Raw genomic sequence first — 20,351 nt, 5'->3', positions numbered from 1 at the left:
CTCTCACCACTCCTATTCAACATAGTGTTGGAAGTTCTGGCCAGGGCAATCAGGCAGGAGAAGGAAATAAAGGGTATTCAATTAGGAAAAGAGGAAGTCAAATTGTCCCTGTTTGCGGATGACATGATTGTATATTTAGAAAACCCCATCATCTCAGCCCAAAATCTCCTTAAGCTGATAAGCAACTTCAGCAAAGTCTCAGGATACAAAATCAATTTGCAAAAATCACACGCATTCCTATACACCAACAACAGACAAACAGAGAGCCAAATCATGAGTGAACTCCCATTCACAATTGCTTCAAAGAGAATAAAATACCTAGGAATCCAACTTACAAAGGATGTGAAGGACCTCTTCAAGGAGAACTACAAACCACTACTCAATGAAATAAAAGAGGATACAAACAAATGGAAGAACATTCCATGCTCATGGGTAGGAAGAATCATTATCGTGAAAATGGCCATACTGCCCAAGGTAATTTATAGATTCAATGCCATCCCCATCAAGCTACCAATGACTTTCTTCACAGAATTGGAAAAAACTACTTTAAAGTTCATATGGAACCAAAAAAGAGCCTGCATTGCCAAGTCAATCCTAAGCCAAAAGAACAAAGCTGGAGGCATTATGCTACCTGACTTCAAACTATACTACAAGGCTACAGTAACCAAAACAGCATGGTACTAGTACCAAAACAGAGATATAGACCAATGGAACAGAACAGAGCCCTCAGAAATAATGCCGCTTATCTACAGCTATCTGATCTTTGAGAAACCTGAGAAAAACAAGCAATGGGGAAAGGATTCCCTATTTAATAAATGGTGTTGGGAAAACTGGCTAGCCATATGTAGAAAGCTGAAACTGGATCCCTTCCTTACACCTTATACAAAAATTAATTCAAGATGGATTAAAGCCTTACGTGTTAGACCTAAAACCATAAAAACCCTAGAAGAAAACCTAGGCAATACCATTCAGGACATAGGCATGGGCAAGGACTTCATGTCTAAAACACCAAAAGCAATGGCAACAAAAGCCAAAATTGACAAATGGGATCTAATTAAACTAAAGAGCCTCTGCACAGCAAAACAACCCACCATCAGAATGAAAAGGCAACCTATAGAATGGGAGAAAATTTTTGCAACCTATGTATCTGACAAAGGACTAATATCCAGAATCTACAATGAACTCAAATTTGCAAGAAAAAACAAACAACCCCATCAAAAAGTGGGCAAAGGATATGAACAGACACTTCTCAAAAGAAGACATTTATGCAGCCAAAAGACACATGAAAAACTGCTCATCATCACTGGCCATCAGAGAAATGCAAATCAAAACCACAATGAGATACCATCTCACACCAGTTAGAATGGTGATCATTAAAAAGTCAGGAAACAACAGGTGCTGGAGAGGATGTGGGGAAATAGGAACACCTTTACACTGTTGGTGGGACTGTAAACTAGTTCAACCATTGTGGAAGTTGGTGTGGTGATTCCTCAGGGATCTAGAACTAGAAATACCATTTGACCCAGCCATCCCATTACTGGGTATATACCCAAAGGATTACAAATCATGCTGCTATAAAGACACACACACACGTATGTTTATTGCGGCACTATTCACAATAGCAATGACTTGCAACCAACCCAAATGTCGAACAATAATAGACTGAATTAAGACAATGTGGCACATATACACCATGGAATACTATTCAGCCATAAAAAAATGATGAGCTCATGTCCTTTGTAGGGACATGGATGAAGCTGGAAACCATCATTCTCAGCAAACTATCGCAAGAACAAAAAACCAAACACTGCATGTTCTCACTCATAGGAAGGCATTGAACAATGAGAACACATGGACACAGGAAGGGGAACATCACACAGCGGGGACTGTTGTGAGGTAGGGGGCGGGGGAGGGATAGCATTAGGAGATATACCTCATGCTAAATGACAAGTTAATGGGTGCAGCACACCAACATGGCACATGTATACATATGTAACAAACCTGCACATTGTGCACATGTACCCTAAACCTTAAAGTATAATAATAATAAAATTTAAAAAAAGAAAATTAAGTTGGAGTCAGAGGCAGGGGCTAGATAATAATGGACCTTCACTATTCCAGCTCTCTAATTCTCCTTAGTTTCTTTTACCCTCTTAGTTTCTTTTGGGTACTCTATATCAGAATATTTCGTCTCACCTCTCTCATATGCCAGTGGAAACTATCTGTACCCTCCATCTGAATTCATTCTGGTTGATCTGAGCCTCCATCATAGCCTGATTTCATGCCAGCCTTCAGCCTCTTTCCCTTCACATTCATTGTACCGGCAAGTAAGAATCTTTGCAACTGGTGTGTTTGCCATCTGGATGGCCATAGGTAATCCCATAAATCCTGGTCTAATTTTCCCACAACACTGCATTCATCATGTCACTATGCTGCTCAATGGATCCTGATGGCTCTTTGCCTCTGGAACTCAAACTAACTTCTAAAGCCTGCATTGCCAAGTCTGAGTCTACCCAGCCATGCCAGCCTTGTCACATACTCTACCCTAGGTAGCCTGACCTTTTCTTTGCCTTCTGCCCACCAATTTCATTCCATCTCTCATGCTTTTGCTCTTTTTCTTCCCCCTTTTCAATCAGAATATCTCATTCTCTCTCCCTTCTGTGCACCCAAACTGTGCCTAGCCTCTGAGTCAACACAAATCACACATACCTCATGAAGCTTTTCCTAAGACTTGAGCTCCTCATTAATCCTTTGATTCTTTTCCTGAATTTCCATAGCTTTTGATGCGTGTCTGTATCATGCAGGTTTACACTAAGTTATATGCATTTCACTCATCATTGCAAGCTTTAATGATGCCAAGTGTGGAAGTCTTATCTTTTCAACTATGTTATAAGCTACTTGAGAACAGGTTTCATGTCCCATTAGATTTTTGATAGATTTTTTTCAGCTTTTATCCAAGTGTCAAACATTTTGTAAACAAATTCCAAACCAAATCCATATGTATTTCTTTTCCACCTTCAAATAGTGAACTAAACTGAAACTCAAGGGGAGTTTTCCCATAATATCAATTTTTGGACAGGATTAAGAATGCCTTATCTCTGGCATCTGAATTTTTTACCCTGTTTCTCTTTATACTGATTTATTTTTATGCCAATTATTGTGTGTACTTATCCTAGCTTTCACTAGCTTTCCCCATAGTCCAGTATTTTGTTATTTGGCCAAACACCTGGATGATTTATTGGCAGTGGTGTTGTTTAATCTAATTTCTGCATAGTCTTCACCAGGCAATTATGGGAGGAATGAACTACTCTTTGAAGAAGCCGCCAAACTTTACCCCAAGACATTTTCCAAATAAGATACTAGATTTATTGCAAAACTCATTCCAGTGGGCAAAAATGTATAGTAAATTCAGTTCCAAATCATGAGGTCCACAAGGTTCTAACTAGAGGGCTTTGGGAACTCAAAAACCCAAATCTTTCTTTGATTCTAAGCAGAAAACTATTACTGGAAGTGCTGACAGTTGATAAGTTTAAGACATATGGTCCTATTCTCATTCTCCAAAATGAGAATGGTGGTTTTAGCAGTAAATTGATAGTGTAAGTAAATCTAGCACTTGAAAGAATTTAATTAAATTTCCCCCATCTTCAGTGTAAACACCAGACAGAATCCATCCTCCTGGTAAGGAAAGGTAATGGAATTCCCCTATGGCAAATGACTATTGCGCTAGACTAGCTCCTGTTCAAAAGGCAGGAATGATACTCATGCAAGATAGCCTGTAGTCAACAGCAGATACAGGCAGGCCTCCAATTTTGATTGGGGAGTACATCACAAAAGAGCATGAACATGGCTTCTTATGGGCACCAAGCATTTATTCCGGTGAGCTCTAACACAGAATAGCTGGCCCACAGTAAAAGGGAAAGGATCCATTCTCGCCAAACTTGAAAGCAATATAGCAAGTGAAGCCACAGAGTGAGGGAAAAAAGGAATGGAAACACAGAAAATGCAGACTTTAGTTGAAAAACATTTTAGAATAATACTAATATTTAGTGAGCTAACAACTGTTTCAGAGCTCTAGAAACCTGAATGGTTAATTAAAAATTTTCAGACTCCTTTTTTCCTAGAAGAAAAGAAGTTCACACAGAAAGCCTTTAACCAGCTTGCATGAATATGCAGTAGAGAGTAATGCACTACCCCAAGTCCAGTTGTGCCATTCCGCACCATGTTCACATGGAAAATACTTGTAATACATTTTGGAAACAAAACTTTTTTTGCTTTTTTTGTTGTTGTTTGTTTGTTTTTCAAATGCAGGTGTTTTCAACTGTGTGTGGGTGAGTGTATAAGTCTGTTCTCACACTGCTGTAAAGAAATACCCAAGACTGGGTAATTTATAAAGGAAAGAAGTTTAACTGACTCACAGTTCTGCATGGCTGAGGAGGCCTCAGGAAACTTACAATCATAGCGGAAGGGGAAGCAGGCACATCTTACATGTTGGCAGAGAGAGAGTGTGAGTGAGTACAGGAAAACTACCATTTATAAAACCATCAGACCTCGTGAGAACTCACTCACTAGCACGAGAACAGCAGGGGGGAAATTGCCCCATAATCCAATCACTTCCCTCCCTCAACACGTGGGGATAACAATTCAAGATGAGATTTGGGTTGGGACACAGAACCAAACCATATCATTCAGACTTGAAGCTATTACATAAAACAAAAGGAATTCAGATTGAAGGATGGTTATAGGCCTGAATCTGGGCAAAGTTGTAAAGAAATCAACAGGTGCCTCATATTTTCCGTTGCACTTCTCTTCCCTCAGCCTACTTCAATAGTGCCAACGGAAACCACTTACAGTTGCCCTCACTCCCAGGCTCTTTGCACCTTTGTGTTTGTATTCATGCCCTTTGCTCTGCCAGAGATATCCATGGCTCCTTGCCTCTTGCCTGCTTCAGGGAGTCCTCCCTCTCCTTCAAGACTGAACACAACCTTCTCCATGAAGTTTCCCAGATCTTTGCTCACTCCACCATCAGCTAGAACTAACCACTGCTTACCTTATGCTATCCCCCACTGCACCTGTAAATTTTTATCATTATTGTGCATGTTTGTTTCTCCTTACTAAACCATAAGTTCATTGAGAGCAAGGACATGCATTTTTAACTTTATCTCCAGCTCCTAGGACAGGGACCAGCTCATAGTAGTTGCTCAATAAATGTTTGTCAAGTGAAAATGATTTAATTAAGTACTGGGAATAAAGCAAATGGGATGCTAAAGCTGCGTGCCTAAAAAGATCATTTTTATAGTTGTAATCATTTTATTGATCAATTCCAGTAACCACCTACTTAATTTATTTTCAGAAATGTAGTAACTGCAATATTTTCAGAGATGTTACCTCTATTTTGGCACTTAGGATTTTCTACCTCACATTTCTCATTTTTATACATTCTATTCTTGCTTTAGCAGGCTACTAGTTTCTTGAAGGCAGATGAATATTTCCCTTTGTGCATTATACACGGTAGGCACTCAATAAACATTTGTTGAGTTAATTAAGTCTTTACCTGTGTGTAGATCTCTACAACTGGCAAAGCTCTTCACAGTACCCCAAGGGAGTAAGTAAAGCAAGTATCATTCTCTCTGTCCCTCGTCATGTTTTAGTCAAAGAAACTGATTATCATAATGTGACAGAGCCTGGCTCACCTTCAAACTGTGGGCAAGAATCAGGGCTGAAAGCCTGATTCATTTTATAAAAATAAATTTTCATTGATTTAATAAATAGATGAACAATAACATTTTCACATTTGTCAGTTATCTACAAAGGGTTCCCCTCTTTTGTTATGTGGTTGGTTTGTTTTATTGAGCTTCAAGTGTGTTTTACCTATATTGTATATTTGTCTTAGCTCCTGAAAAAAAATTATTTTAAGTAGTCTCTAGGCTTCTAAATCTTTTTTACAACCAAGAAAAGAATAACTATCTAATATCTATATAATAATAAAATAATAACTATCTAACCCTAGGTAATTTATGTAATCATTCCGAACCTGTGTTCTTGTCTTTCACATGGGGATAGAAATGTCTACCTTACTGCCCTTCAGATAATTGGTAGATGGTCTGAATGCAATACCATATTTGAATGAACACAGAAGAAGTAAAATGTGTGGTACAAAAATGCACAGTATCGTTTTTTTCACATTGATTATGTGATTGACTAACCAGTAAGTCAATGTCTATGTATTCTGATGTAATTTGGTCTACATTCTGGGATGGCTCCAGAGAAAGATTACTTTCTCCTGGTAGCTATAGAAAACAGAAAGAAGCCATATATTACAAAAGTCCAGGCTCTGAAAAATTTCCTTTTGACAAGCAAGCGCAGCAGCTGTTACTACTTACCGTCTAAGACATTCAATGAAGTGGTTCATATCAATGGACCGAATGGGGACATTGCTCCAAAAAGGCACCCTTGCACAGAGAAGCTCATCAGTCTAAACAAAGATAACAAGGGGAAGGAGTAAAATATTGCACTCCAGCCTGGGCAACAAGAGCGAAACTACGTCAAAAACAAAACAAAACAAAAACAAACAAACAAAAAACTCCTTCAGAGCCAATTATGAGGACCTCAAGAAAACCAATCTCATTTCTTAATAATCATACTTCATTTTTAACTCAAAATTTATGGACCAGGTCTATCACTCTTTTTTTTTTTTTTTTCTCCTGAGGCAGAGTCTTACTTTGTCACCCAGGCTGGAATGCAGTGGCACAGTCTCGGCTCACTGCAACCTCTACCTCCCAGGTTCAAATGATTCTCCTGCCTCAGCCTCCCAATTAGCTGGGACTACAGGTGCGTACTATCACGCCTGGCTAATTTTTGTATTTTTTGTGGAGATGGGGTTTTGCCACTTTGGCCGGGCTGGTCTCAAACTCCTGGCCTCAAGCAATCCACCTGCCTCAGCCTCCCAAAGTGCTGGGATTACAGGTGTGAGCCACTGCACCCAGTCTATCACTCATCATATTCACTTCATTTGGCTCTAAGTGATGTTTGGCTATTCCCACACACCTTTTCTATTCTCCAATGACCAAAATTTATCCCAACCGAGTAAATTTGAATATGCGCCACAGGTTATGTAGGCAGTTTCCAAGTGTCTTTGAATAATTGTTCAATTACTTCAAAGAGATGATACACATGCTTAAGTTCTGGTATATTGGTTTTAAACCAATGTGCTATGGTTTGAATGTTTTTGTTCCCTCCAATATGCATGTTGAAACTTAATCCCTAATGCAACACTGCTGGGAGGTGTGTCCTAATGGGAGGTGTTTAGTGCTGCTATAAAAAGGGTTCGTGGAGTGGGTTTGCTCTTTTTTTGCTCTTCTGCTATGTGAGGAAGCATGATAGGCCCTCACCAGACACGAGATGTTAGCACCTGATCTTGAACTTCCCAGCCTCCAGAAGTGTGAGAAATACATTTCTGTTTGTTATAAATTACCCAGTCTGTGGCATTTTGTTATAGCAGCACAAAACAGATAAGAGACAATGTTATCACTAATTTTCAGCTGTGTATAGATAGATCATTGGAGCAAAATAAATGGAATTGAAGCTAAGACAAACACTGTAGCCTTGCTTCATCGTTAGAATTGTATAACTGTCCACTTATGTGCTCTGTCTCTGCCTCAGTTCTTGGGGCCTTCTTGAGTCCTGGGAGCAAATATTTGCAGAATATCTACGGAATATTCAACTCCTTACTTTGATTTTTAAGAACTCGAGGCCAGGGCCAGGCACAGTGGCTCACGCCTGTAATCCCAGCACTTTGGGAGGCCGAGCCAGGTGGATCATTTGAGGTCAGGAGTTCGAGACCAGCCTGGCTAACATGGTGAAAACCCACCTCTACGAAAAATACAAAAATTAGCTGAGCAAGGTGGTACACACCTGTAATCCCAGCTACTCGGGAGGCTGAGGCAGAATTACTTGAACCCGGGAAGCAGAGGTTGCAGTGAGCCAAGATCTGGCCACTGCACTCCAGCCTGGCAACAGAGTGAGACTCTGTCTCAAAAAAAAAAAAAAAAGAGAGAGAGAACTTGAGGCTAGGCACAGTGGCTCACACCTGTAATCTCAACACTTTGGGAGGCAAAGGTGGGAAGATCACTTGAGCCCAGGAGCTCAAGACCAGCCTGGGCAACATGGCAAAACCCTGTCTCTACAAAAAATACAAAGATTAGCCATGTCTGCTGGTGTGCACCTGTAGTTCCAGCTACTCAGGAGGCTGAGGCAGGAGGATTGCTTGAGCCCAGGAGGTTGAGGCTGCAGTGAGCCATGATTGTGCTACTGCACTCCAGCCTGGGTGACACAGTGACAGAGTGTGACACAGTGACAGATAAATTTTTAATATTTCTATTAAAAATATACAGCCTCCAAAAAAAGAACTTTAAGAGTGTCTTATATAATTTTGGCTCTCACAAAGCACCTAATGCCTCACACCTAGTAGAATCATAGGATTCATAGGCTGCTAGATCTAGAAAGAGCCTTGGGAGGGGAAAACTCAGAAAGAGGAAGTGATGAGTCTTGATTACACAGGGAGTTGGTGTTGTAGGAGAAGGCTTCCAAACTCAGAACTTCATACTTCTCAGTCCACTGCTGTTGTCAGCATACCACATTTGAATAAATAAACTAAGATCTCTCAATTGCTTATTTGCATAGACATTTGGTGTGAGTTGGCAGTCTTGTTTTTGTAACTCCCCTGGCCTCTGGTTTACTGCTGCAAATATATTACAATTGGTATAATGTTCCCAGTCCAAGCCTCTGCCACTCATTTCCTGGCATGATACTGCATACATACTTTTCTTGATATGTAGGCAAAAGCCAGCAGAATCTCCTATTGTAATCCCCAGGAGTCAGTGTCAAATACTTAAAATAAATAAATAAATACATTCACCGTATTAGTCATAATAACACACCCTTAATTTCACTTCATTCAAACAATAATGTTAGCAGAAATTAATGACATCTTTTGGATCAACATAAGCAGAGATAAGCCCAAACAAATAATCTAGTTAGTTTACCTCTAACCCATAGGGGGTAGTAAGTAAACATTGTCCAATTGGCAGTAACACTCAAAATATGACGTTGGGTTCAACCACAGTGTTGGTTTAAATTATAATATATTGTAATTATCTTAGGTAAAATTCCACCCAGAAGAACCAAATTTTAATATTTAATAAAATGCTACCACAAAGTACAAATTAGCTAGTTATTTGGGGTCACTTTTCAATTCATAAAAAATACCATGAGTTCTAGTTGACATTTCTTTTTCTTTTTTTTCTTTTTTTTTTTTTTGAGAAGGAGTCTTGCTCTGTCGCCCAGGCTGGAGTGCAGTGGCGCGATCTCGGCTCACTGCAAGCTCCGCCTCCTGGGTTCACGCCATTCTCCTGCCTTAGTCTCTCTAGTAGCTGGGACTCAAGGCACCCACCACCACGCCCGGCTACTTTGTTTGTATTTTTTTTTTTTTTTTTTTAGTAGAGACGGGGTTTCACCTTGTTAGCCAGGATGGTCTTGATCTCCTGACCTCGTGATCCGCCCGCCTCGGCCTCCCAAAGTGCTGGGATTACAGGCATGAGCCACTGCGCCCGGCCCCCAGTTGACATTTCTAAATGACGCAAATATCTATTGCCACAAATCTTTACCATCCCTTGTGTCCTAATTCGTGGAAATATGCTGTGGTTTAGCAAAACATAGCCTTTGGAGACTGTCAGTTCCCATAGTATCTCAGGTAGTGACTCTGAATTGGATTATCTCCCTTTAGATAATAAATCCAAAAGTCTCTTGTTTTTCTGAATTCTCTACATAGTGTATCCTCTATATTTATCTCTCTTACCTCCTCACTTATCACTGATCCTGAAAGGAATTCAAAATATTCAAAATAGCTCACAAAACCCAACCCAACCTACAGCCTCAAAGAGAAATGTCGGAGTCTAGGATGCAAACTCTACAATCAGACCCCCTTCTATAATGTAAACAAATGACACTGTCTTGCACATGATAGGAAGTAGACCCAGAGAATCCATCATTTGAGGAAAGACATGGAGACATAAATCTTCTCTGAAATCATTAACATTTTAAAATGAACTTGTAGATATTAATATGTTGCTGTTAATGACATGAAAGGGTTTCGTGCCAGGTATTTAAGTGAAAGCAGAGTACAAAATAGTATGTACATTGTAATTATATGTAATTATATATACATACACATATAATTACAACGTACATGTACACACATATATGTAATGTACACACATACACACACACATATGTAATACCCTTGATATGGTGTGATGGGAATGGCATTTTACTGATGAGAATTGGACTTTACTTCTATAGTCTTTCTCCTCAAACTCCATAACTTCTGTCAAATTACGAAAAAACATCAGACAAATCCAAATGAGAAACATTCTACAAATATCTAACCAATACTGTCAACGTCATCAAAAACAAGGAAAATCAAAGAAAGTGTCACAGCCAAGAAGAACCTAAGGAGGTATGATGACTGTGGTATCCTGGATGGGATCTCTGAACAGAGAAAAAGCATTAGGTAAAAACTAAGGAAATTCAAACATAGTATGGGCTTCAGTTAATAATAATGAATCAATATTGGTTCACTAATTAAAACGAATGTACCATGCTAACATAAGATGTTAATAATAGGAGAAACTAGGTGTGTGTTATATTGGAACTCTATACTATCTTCACAATTTTTCTGTAAATCTAAATCATTTCTATCAAAAAATATACAACTATGGTTACTTCTGGGTGGTAGAATTTTAGGTGAACTTTATGTTCTTCCTCTTGCCAGTCCATAGTTTTTGACAATTAGCATGTACTGCTTTTGCAAAATGAAAAAATTAAAATTTGTTTGTAAACATATGTGAATTTATATTTTATTCTTCACAATAACATCAACATAAATTTAAAGCATTGCACATATATACCAGATCTATTTATTGTGTACAGACAATTCAATGTAGGGATTTACAAGCCTCTAAGAGATCCACAGCCCCACTTTTAGAAATTTCGACCTTAACTTTAGATGAATCTGGAATCCTGTTCATAGTTCAGTCTTTCCTGATCACACTGAAAGGAGGCTGAACTTTCTAGGTTGTCTGAAAACTTACTGAAATCCCCTTTTGTACTCTCTACTATCGTTTCCTAAATTACATGCATTCTCATTTGATGTCATTAACTAATGAGGATTAGGAGGAGCACAGGGCAAGAGACAGGGAAAAAGATTTATAATCTATCTGTAAATTATGTATAGTTGAACCTAATTCACACTCTTTCCTTATCTTAATATGAAACACTTATCTTTTCTGATACACAAATATGTGTCCAGAAATAACTTACTTTTCAAGCAAAATGTATTTTATTTGTACATACTTCATTTTAGCTGGCAAATTCACATAAAAGATGGAGAGGGAGGAAATCAATAGCTTACTTCCTGTAATGTGCCTGGTCCACTGTAGTTGCTTGATAGTTACAAGTTTCTTTCCTTCCCTTCCTCTTTGCTACTAACTCCATAGCTCTTATATTTTTTATACCACTTACTGACCCTTGGATGTGATCTTAAGTGTCCAAAAATTTATCCATCAAAATCATGGTTAACAGAGAAATATGTGACTGGAGGGGAAAATATAAAAAAAGAATAAACCTTGTTTAAATCCATTAAAAATATTTATTGAGTACCTCCTAGGTGCCAGGGATACAGGGCCTGACACATAGTAATGTTCATTAAAGATTTGTTGAGTTAATGAACAAGGTTCCTACCATCAGGGAGTTTACATACTAGTGGAGGAGACAGATAAACAGATATTTAAAATATAGTGTGGAAGTACAGGGTTCTATGGGAGTCCAGAGGTACCTTACCTAGTCTGAAGCATCCAGGAAGGCTTCCTGAAAGAGAAGGAGTCATCTAAGCTAAAATCTAAGGGATAAGTAGGAGTTAGCTGGGAAGGGTGGTGAGTGTGGGGTGAGAGGAGTTGAGAAGCGTAAGATATATGGGCAAAAGTTCTCACGGTATAATTTAAGGATTAATTTGGATATATGGTTGAGGATTCATAAAAGAAAAAATGTTTTAAAGTCAGTTTGAAGCAAAATTAAGAAAATCCTTGAATCCCGATTGAAAAATATGTGCTTCATCTTGGAGGCAGATGAGGCATTCATCACTTATTTTTGAGTAGGGCACTGACTGATGTGGACAAAGTAGTTTTTTAGAACAGTATTCTAGGAATCTTGGGTTGAACTAGAAGGGACAATGTTAGAAGTAGAGTGGGGAATTAGGATGTTCTTGTAGTGTGAGGTGATGAGGACCTGAACTAAAATGGTGAGGCTGAGAATGGGAAGACGCAGTGGCAAATGAGTGCAGGAGATATTCCAGAGGAAGAGTCAACAGGACTCAGTGGCCTGACCCAGTGTAAGAGGGAAAGGGAGATGATCTGCACAATAGGTGTTCATTAAGTACATATGCTTCATCAGGTGATTTGACTTTGAAGTGCTTATCAAACTTGATCTTGCATTAGAATCACTTGGAGGGCTTATGATTAAACACAGACTGCTGGGCCCAACCCCTGAGTTTCTGATTTAGTAGGTCTGCAGTGAGACCTGAGACTGTATGTCTAACAAGTTTCCCAGGTGATGCCAATGCTACAGCTCTGGAGAACACACATTGAGAACCATTGGACTATTAGTGAAATAGGTCATATCTTTTGCAGCAGACAGGCCATGAGGATCATGTTTTAGTCTCATTTGGTTACAAACTAATACGTCATGACTTTGAATTCCCTAATCACACAGACTCAAGGATCAAGATGGACAAGCATATATTGATATTGTCAAAAATTCAAATGGCAGAACAAAAGAGACAGTAAAGTCTCTCAGATGTCCACTACATCTCCTTAGAGGCAACCAAAGATTTTAGCTGATTTTTCATTCTGAAAATGTCTCATGCACATATAGGCTAATATGTGTGTGTACCTTTTCTCCACCTTTGCTCAAATGGCAGCATACTCTACACAAGTTCTGCACTTCGCTTTTTTAAAAAATTCAATGATACATCTTAAAGATTATTGCCAAATCATTAAAGAGTTCCTCACTCTTTTATGGCTGCATAATTTTCCACTACATGGCCATGATTTACCAGTCCAATACTGAAGAACAATTAGATTGTTTTCAATATTTTGATGTTTTAGACAGTGCTATAATAAATGTTTTGATGTCATTTAAAATGCATATATAAATTTCTAGAACTAGGATTGCCGGATCAAAGAATATGTAGATTCCTAATGGTGATAGAAATTGTCAAATTGCCCTCCATAGAAGTTAACAGTTTACAGTCCCACTATCAGTTTCTGGGTGTTAGTTTTCCCACACTCTTGCCAACAAAGTGTATTATCAAACATTTTGTCTTTTGCCAATCTGATAGGTGAAAAACAGTATTTCAGTGTGGCTTTAATTTACACCTTTCTTATTACGGAGTGAGACTGAGTACCTTTTCATGAGTTTAGGGCTCTTTATGTTTTTTTTCAGCCAGAGATTTTACAACGAACCATGGATGATTTAGAAGGGTGGAATATGGAAAACTGAGATTTAGCTTTTTAAGGAAGTTCTTGGCAACTTGTGGATGAGGGAGAGAGGTCATCATATTATACAAGTGTGGAGAAAGGCAAAGGGAGAGATCAGTAATAAGAGTAAGAGGGGACACTGATGAGAAAATAGGAATATTTACTCTGAGTAGCAAATGTAGTTCAATAGTGGATATAGATGCATCAGTGTGATCTTTCTTTTATAGCAGTGTGAGAACAGATTAATACAGACTTATATCTAGGATATATAAAGAACTCTTACAACTCAATGATAAAAAGAAAAAGTACCCAATTTGAAAATAGGTAAAGGATCTAGACATTTCTCCAAAAGAGATATACAAATAACCAATAAGCACATGAAAAGATGCTCAATATCATTAGTCAGTGGGGAAATGCAAATCAAAACTACAATGTGTTACCATGTCACACCCATGAGGATGATTACAATCAAAGAGTGAGATAATGACAAATGTTGGAGAGGATGAGGAGAAATTTCAACCCTCATACACTACTGGTGGGAATGTGAAATGGTGCATTCACTTTGGAAAATGGTCTGGCAGTTTTTCAAATGGTTAAACCTAGAGTTGTCATATGACTCAGCAATTCTCAACTCAAAAGAAATGAGGCCAGGCATGATGACCTGTAATCCCAGCACTTTGGGAGGCCAAGGCAGGCAGATTACTTGAGGTCAGGAGTTTGTGACCAGCTTGGCCAACATGATGAAACCCTGTCTCTACTAAAAATTCAAAAATTAGCCAGGCATGGGTGGGGGGAGGGAGAACATCAGGAAGAATAGCTAATGGATGCTGGGCTTAATACCTAGGGGATGGGATGATTTGTGCACGCCTGTAATCTCAGCTACTCTGGAGGTTAAGGCAGGAGAATTGCTTGAACCCGGGAGGCGGAGGTTGCAGTGAGCTGAGATCATGCCACTGCACTCCAGCCTGGGCAGCAGAGTGAGACTCCGTCTCAAAAGAACAAAAAGAAAAAAAAGAGAGAGAGAGAGAGAAATGAAAACACATTTTAAATTTGTCCACATTTTAAAATTGTACACAAGTGCTTACAGGAGTCTTATTCATAATAGTCAAAAGGTGGAAGCAACCCAATTGCAAATCAACTGACAAATGGATAGACAAAATGTGGTATATCAATATAATATGATATAATATAACATAATATAATATAATATAATATAATATAATATAATATTATTTGGCCATGAAAAGGAATGAAGTACTGATATATGCTATCACATGGATGAAGCTTAGAAACATTATGCTAAGTGAAACAAGCTAGTCACAAAAAACCACATATTATATGATTCCATTTATATGAAATGTCCAGAAGAGGCAAATCTAGAGAGACAGAAAGTAGATTAGTGGTTGGTTAGGGCTGCAGGAATGGAGATAGAGAGACAATAGCTAGAGTACCTGGCTTCTTTTTGAAGTGATAAAAATGTTCTAAAATTGTGGTGACGCACACACTGGGGCCTGTCAGAGGGGAAGGTGGGGGTAGGGAGAGCATCAGGAAGAATAGCTAATGGATGCGGGGCTTAATACCTAGGTGGTGGGATGATCTGTGCAGCAAACCACCATGGCACATGTTTACCTATGTAACAAACCTGCACATGCTGTACATGTACCCCAGAACTTAAAATAGAATTTGAAGAAAAAAAATGTGGTGATGGTTGCATAACTCTGTAACATAATACTATCATTGAATTGTACCCCTTAAGTGGATGAATTATGTGGTGTGTAAATTATATTTCAATAAAGCTGATTTTTTTAAGAAAAAAGAATGCTGCCAATCCATAGCGGGGAAAAATGAAGATAGGGGAAAGCCCTCTGGGCAGAGGTAATATATAAGGCATATGCAAATAAAATATGTACAGAACTGTGTAAACAGTTTAATAACATCATCACTATTTAACACCTACCACGTTGCAGGCACTTTTCTAGACCATGGGATATTCAGTGAACAAAATTTACAAAAGTACCCATCCTTGTGGAGTTTACATTGTAATAGGGGAAACATATTAAAATCCCTAAAGAACATAGTACATTAGAAAAGTGTAAGTGCTAATGAGAAAAAAATAAATAAGACTTGAAGGTATTGCATGAGGAGGGGGTGCAATGTTACACAGAGTAGGAGCTCTTGAGTAAAACAGCTGAAGAAAGGAAGGAAACTGAGAATCTGGGGGAAGAACGTTCTAGATGGCACAGCAAGTACAGAGGCTAGTGTAAGAGTATATCTATCATTTATGAAGAGCCAGATTATGTAGTGCTTTTTAGATTATTGTAAGGACTTTGACTTTGCTCTGAGTGAGATGAGAAATTACTGTAGGATTTTGTGGCTATAATGGGATCAGTTTGGCTACTGCGTTGAGAATAGATTGAAGGAGGCTAAGTTCACAAACAGCAAGAGCAATTAGAACAATACAATAATCATCCAGAAAAGTGAAAATGGTGGTTTGGGCCAGATTCTTAGCAGTGGGTGTGGTAAGAAATAGTCACATTTTGGACATATTATGAAGATAAGAACTTCAGTATCTCCAGATGGGTTGGATTGTATGGCGTAAGGGGAAAAGAAGACTCTAGGATGACTGGAAGAGTGTAGTCTGTGCAACTGGAAGCTGGAGTTGCCATTTACTGAGATTTTTAAGACTGCAGAAGGGAGGCTGGGAATGGTGGCTCATGCCTGTAATCCCAACACTTCGGAAGGTGCAAGCAGGAGGACTGCTTGAGCCCAGGAGTACGAGACCAGTCTGGGCAACAAAATGAGACCTCATCTCTACAAAACATACACAAATTAGCCGGGTATGGTGACGCTTGCCTGTAGTCCCAGCTATTCAGGAGGCAGAGGTGGGACGATTGCTTGAGCCCAGGAGGTTAAGGCTACAGTAAGCCATGATTGCACCATTGTACTCCTTCCTGGGCAACAGAGCAAGATCTTGTCTGAGAGACAGAGAGAGTGAGAGAGAGAGAGAAGAAGGAAGGAAGGAAGGAAGGAAGGAAGGAAGGAGGGAGGGAGGGAGGGAGGGAGGGAGGGAAGAGAGAGAGAAAGAAAGAAAGAGAGAGAAAGAAAGAAAAAGAAAGAGAAAGAAAGGAAGACTGACTGCAGGAGAGGCATGTGTTCATTTTTGAGGAGAGGTGGTTATCGATATTCAGCATTGGACATGTTAAATCTGAGATGTCTGAGTAATACAAATGGAACTATAGTATAAGTATGAATCTAGAGTAGCGGTCCCCAACCTTTTTGGCACCAGGGACTGGTTTTGTGGAAGACAATTTTTTCCATAGAGGGTGGGGAGGTGGGGGGCGACAGCAGGGGATGGTTTCAGCATGAAACTGTTCCATGTCAAATCATCAGGCATTAGTTAGATTCTCATAAGGGGCATACAACCTAGATCCTTCGCATGCGCTGTTCACAATAGGGTTCATGCTCCTATGAGAATCTAATGCCGCTGCTGATCTGATAGGAGGCAGAGCTCAGGCGGTAATGCTTCCTCACCCACAAGTCACCTCCTGCTGTGTGACCCAGTTCCTAACAGGCCACAGACCGGTACCGGCCCATGGCCCAGAGGTTGTGAACCCCTGATCTAGAACTATGGGAGCAGTCTGAACTGGAGATGTAAATTTGGGAGTCTGCAGTATGTAAGATGGTATTTAAAGCCATAAGACTGGGTGCAAATTCACTGAAACCATGATGATTTTATTTGTACTAGAACATAAAGGATGTGAAGGTGGGAGATGTGCTTGGAAGGTAGGCAGGAATAAGAATATAGAAGACCTTATATTTCATGCGTATAAACTTGGGCTTTTTCTGATAGAGAGTTGTTGAAATCAGCAGAAATATGTAGTTAGACTTGTTTCAAACAGACTTGTTTCATAACACTGGTAAAAGTATGCAGAAAACACCAGAGACATACAAACGATTTAGGAGGCTATTACAGCATTCAGGAAAGAGTTGTCACACAAATGTTTCTTCAGTCCCTCTACACACTAGAGCAGACATAGGATATGACGGATGTAAGAAAGACTAAGGAGGTAGACTTGGCAGGACTTAATGGGTTGTTTGGTTATAGGAAATGAGGATAAAGGAAGAGTTAAGAGTGATATTTTATATGGTTTGGATCTGTGTCCCCATCAAATCTCATGTGGAAACGTAATCCCCAGTGTTGGAGGTGGGGCCTGGTGGAATGTGATTGGATCATGGGGGCAGATCTTTCATGGCTTGGTGCTGTCCTTGCTATAGTGAGTCAGTTGTTGCAAGATCTGGTTGTGTAAGAGTGTGTGGCACCTCCTGCTCTTTTCCTCTTGCTCCTGCTTTCCCCGTGTGACCTGCCTGCTCCTGCTTGACCTTCCACCATAAGTAAAAGCTCCCCAAGGCCTCCCTAGAAGCCAGCAGATGCACATGCCATGTATCCTGTACAGCCTGCAGAACCTTGACCCAGTTAAACCTCTTCTTTATAAATTACCCAGCCTTAGGTATTTCTTTCTAGCAACACAAGAATGACCTAAAACAATACCCTAAGTTCTACTTTCAATGACTGCTGGATGGTAGCACCATTTACTGTGACAGGAATCACAAGAAGGGGGGAAAGCTCTGGATATTAAAAGGAAAAAAAAACCCTATGATATGCTAAAATTAACATAGTAAGTTTGAGAAACCCTTAGGATCAGCCTGGGTTCTCAAAGCTAGCCTCTAAGTTAATTTTGTTAATCTTGTCATGTGGGAAAAGCATCCACTGAATTTGTCTGCACAAGCACTGTGGTTGGCTTGAACACTACATTTCTATGTAAAATAATTTAATATTTAGACTTTTAGGATCTGGTTTACAGGAGTGTACCTCACCACCCCATCCAACCCTCCAAACTTCTCATTCCCCAGCTATCTAGCTGACACAAAATTGAGTCCCCAGCCATTCAATGCTAAAGGTCAAACGGTCTTACATTGAATTCCTTGAGCCATGAGGATCTCTGTAAGGTGCCTACTTGAGCAGCAACCCAGCCTCTCTCATGCTGACGTTGTCATGGCAACAAGGAAGTGTGTTGTCTCTTCTTTTTAAAATCCAGACCATGTATTTTATTTTTATTTTTATAAAGTTTGAAATATATGGAAGATTAGGCCGGGCATGGTGGCTCATGACTGTAATCCCAGCACTTCGGGAGGCCAAGGCAGGAGGATTGCTTAAGCCAAGGAGTTTGAGACCAGCCCAGGCAACATAGCAATACCCCATTTCTACAAAAAAAAAAAAAAAAAAAAAAAAAAAATACAAAAAATTAGCTGGGCATGGTGGCACATGGCTGTAGTCCCAGCTACTCCGGAGGCTGAGTTGGGAGGATCACCTGAGCCCAGGGAGTTCGAGGCTGCAGTGAGCTATGATCATGCCACCGCACTAAAGCCTGGGTGACAGAGTGAGACCCTGTCTCAAATATATATGTGTAGAAAGAAAAAAGAAAAGAAAAAAACCCAAAGTGGGTGTTTTTAGTTTAATCTTTTGCTGACACCTAGTGCCAGAACTCTGCATATTCAGCTACCTGCTCCAAATAAGAAAAAAATAAATAGAATTAACAGGATTTTAAAATTGCCATGAATTTGACAAAAAAAAACCGATGATTTATTTTAGCAAACAATATTTATCTTATCTTTACATTATACTTTTCACATCATTTCCCACATTTAAATAACAGCCTTTTAAAGTATTCAGACTCCAGGCCTTCTAAATGTCTAAGAATTCAATGTTGAGGCAATTTCTTTCTATTCTCATTTTTGGTTCCCTGCTGGGGGAATTGCTAAGAGTGCATAGAGGCCCAAGTAGTTCAGAATTCAACTCTTTGTAAGTTTTAAAGTACTTAGAATAAATTCCCCTTGGAAATTGTATGGGATGAGTCTGGAGTCCACGATGTTTTCATAACCATGCTTTTCAACCATTCTCAATTTCACATTATGGGTTTACACTAAACAGTAAAAATTTGGCCTTGCATGTAATTATTATAAGTGCTCATTTCTAAAGAGGAATGAATTTGTAAATAAAGAGAGGGAAGAGTGACTTTTTATGGTATGAAATAATTTTGAGGAGAAACACGATTTGTATATACATCATTAAAAATAGGGCTTAAACTATGTGGTAAATAAAACTTGTGGGCAGTAAAAGAATTCAGGAGGATTACATCTGTGTTTGAAGGTGTTATAGGTACAGAGGCAAAGGAAGAAATGAAAATGCAAGGTTTGTAAAAATGAATGAACGAGTTTTCTGCTTGAATCTGCATCTACCGGCTGTGTGAACTTAGTTGTGTGAGCCTCAGTTTCCTCATCTCTAAACTAGAGATGATGATGACAATGTCCTTGCCTTATAGGGTTGCTGTAAGGATTGAAGTACAGAATTTCTGACATGTGGCAAGTGCTCAATAAACAATAGCAGTAATAGCAGCATTAAAAATAACTAGGCTTACCCCAATGCCTCCTCTTACAGAGTCTAATATTGTCCTAGTGTCAAAACAAGGGGGTTCCTTGTTGTAAATGTTCCAGAGCACTTTGGAAAGTAACTATGACCACCTCAGGTTCAGTACCAGGTGCCACAGATCCAAGGTCAAGTGGCCCCTGGGAGGTTATAGAGGCATGTTTCCAGAGGGCAGTTGAAATCAGTATGAACAGTCAGTCTTACTCGAGGGCAGAGAAACAGGGTAATAAAGTCTAGGTTCTTTAACCTTGCCTCACTGCCCATTCGCTGCCCTGTCC

The 20,351-nt window shown here is 39.4% G+C and overlaps 1 long non-coding RNA gene across 1 annotated transcript in view; it reads right to left on the bottom strand.

Annotated features, from left to right (window-relative positions):
• LOC107971183 (uncharacterized) overlaps window positions 1-20,351 on the bottom strand; it is a 215,356-nt gene that overhangs the window by 188,166 nt on the left and 6,839 nt on the right. Inside the window, exon 2 of the long non-coding RNA XR_001714145.4 lies at window positions 6,381-6,472. This is a non-coding gene — a long non-coding RNA (uncharacterized LOC107971183). The remainder of the gene's footprint in view (window positions 1-6,380; window positions 6,473-20,351) is intronic.

This window comes from Pan troglodytes, chromosome X (assembly GCF_028858775.2).
Source record: "Pan troglodytes isolate AG18354 chromosome X, NHGRI_mPanTro3-v2.0_pri, whole genome shotgun sequence".
In the NCBI taxonomy this organism is placed as follows: domain Eukaryota; kingdom Metazoa; phylum Chordata; class Mammalia; order Primates; family Hominidae; genus Pan; species Pan troglodytes.
This window is presented reverse-complemented; position numbering and strand designations above follow the sequence as displayed.